The sequence below is a fragment of the Mus pahari genome, chromosome 6 (genome assembly GCF_900095145.1).
Source record: "Mus pahari chromosome 6, PAHARI_EIJ_v1.1, whole genome shotgun sequence".
Taxonomy (NCBI): Eukaryota; Metazoa; Chordata; class Mammalia; order Rodentia; family Muridae; genus Mus; species Mus pahari.
In genome coordinates this window covers 803419-805606 of record NC_034595.1, presented here as the reverse complement: position 1 = coordinate 805606, position 2188 = coordinate 803419, and the positions used below count along the sequence as shown (strand labels likewise).

The 2188-nt window shown below is 48.4% G+C and overlaps 1 protein-coding gene across 3 annotated transcripts in view; it reads left to right on the top strand.

The window, feature by feature from the left end:
• Xpa (XPA, DNA damage recognition and repair factor) overlaps positions 1-2188 on the top strand; it is a 25355-nt gene that overhangs the window by 6254 nt on the left and 16913 nt on the right. The gene's annotated exons all lie outside the window — the stretch shown is intronic.

Below are 2188 nucleotides of genomic sequence, written 5' to 3'. Positions count from 1 at the left end.
AAAGAAAGAAAAAAAAGAAAAAGGACTGACTGTAGATCTGCCACATGGGATTAACATGTCGGGACATGACTTAGACATAAAAATGTTCTCTCAGCTGATGTGCTCACATAGTGGAAAACATAAAGGTTGTGTGAAATCTGAATGTGTCAGAGCTGGAGCAACCCCGTGTAGCCATTAGCTGTGGTATAAGAAGCATGCCCAGCACATTGAGCAACAGCACCTCTGGCGTGTCTAGATGCTGAGGCCTAAGGGGTAACACATTTATAGTCATGCTGGGTGTCGTATGTCAAGCGGGCATAGGCAGGCATGTGGTCTCCAAAACAGTGGCCCGAGTCTTGAACCTGACACAAGAGAGACATCTGTCAAAACTGGCTGGCTTAGCCCAAGACTCCTCCCAGCCCCATGCAAGTGCAGAAGTGCTCTCTTGGTCTGGAGAGCACACAGTTACAGGATTTCCTTTGGGAGTAGAGTTTGAGACTTGACTGGCACATCCAGAGGGGAGGGTCATTCCCGTGTGATAGTGGCATGCCTGTGTGTGTTTTCCTCTAGACGCTTCCAGAATGCTGTTGTGATCGTGTGGGCCTCCAAGGGCCTCTAAAGAGGCTTCCCGACTACACTGCTTCCCAACTGCCCTGACTGCTGCCTTGTCCTGCAAGCCCTGGGGGCGGGGAGGGGGCGAGGGGAAGACTTGGGAGAGGACACAAGGAAAGGAAAGCAAGGCCACCTCACTGTAGTGCTATGGGGAGCAGCCATGTGTTGGCAGGGAGTGCGTTGGATGCAGTGACCTTTGTGTCCCTGTGACTTTGTGGCTGTGAGAACTGTTCCAGTTATGTTTTCATTGCGGTGACTCATGCCCGACAGGAGCAACAAGGTGAGGAAAGCTATCTTGGCCACAGATCAGGTGGTATCAGTCTGTCACGCTGGGGAGAGCATGGCAGTGGGCTAAGGACTTGGTAATGAGTGTGTGGCAGCTGCCAGCAAGGAGAAGTGCAGCCAGGTTGTGACCGTCATGGCCTGCACCCTTGGGTCCTGCTTCCTCCATGTCGACTCTGCCTCCTGAAGGTTCTGTAACCTCCCCAAACAGTGCCGCTACCCAAGGATCAAGGGTTCCAGCACATGAGCCTGTGGAGACTTTCGAACCATAACAAGACTTCTGTGACTATTTTGGATCCCTCAATCTACAGAGGCTCTATTTTAATTTAATAAGGCATTACCCATTGGTTGAGAGTCTGTCTTTCTACCTCAGCTAAAGCATGCGTAGGGCATTGTTATAGAGAAAATGGAGTGCTTGCTTCCCGTGCTTTCGTGAAAGGATTCATATCATGAGCTTCAGGTTCCTCTCAGTGAAGGGGCTGGCTCTAGTTGAATCTGAAGAAACTGGGCCTACATGCAGACTTTTTTGTTGTTGTTGTTAAGTATTTTTTAAAATTTACTTATTTTATGTATATGAGTATGTTGTAGCTGTCTTCAGACACACCAGAAAAGGGCATCGGATCCCATTGCAGGTGGTTGTGAGCCACCATGTGGTTGCTGGGAATTGAACTCAGGACCTCTGGAAGAGCAGTCAGTGCTTTTAACTACAGAGTCATCTCTCCAGCCCTAACATGCAGACATTTAAAGTCACTTTCTTTTGACTTTGGTTTTTATTCTTGTAAACAGCTTAAGTAAGAGCCCTTGTCTTATCCTTTATAGAGATGTGAACAATCCATGCCCACATCAGCTATAGCATAAAATGCTATATTCCCGGGATTCCAAGTGTTAAGTCTTGACCGGTCCTGCCCAGTTGCTGACCTGCACTATCCTCTCACAGACTCGAAGCACTGGCCATGTTAGTAATTTTAGGGTTCTGCAGGTACATGTACCTGCCATGGAAGTGCCTCCATCCTTCCTGCCTGTGGAACAAAAGGACCGGAAGGTCCTGGGTAGTGGGTGACATGTTCTTGGGACATGCTGTCTGGAACTTGGTGGCCTGTTAGGGCGCATGGCCACAGACAATATGTAAGTGTTCTGGATTGATGGAGGCTTGCTGCAGTCAGTGACTTAGGAGGGACATACCACAGTAATAAAGGATGGTAAGGACTCATTTAAAAAAATCATTAAAGAACAGAGACCTCAGTAAGTGGATAAGGAGAATGGAGGCTGAGAGCTCAGAGTGAACAGGAGGATAGAGTTGGGGATCTCTGGTGTG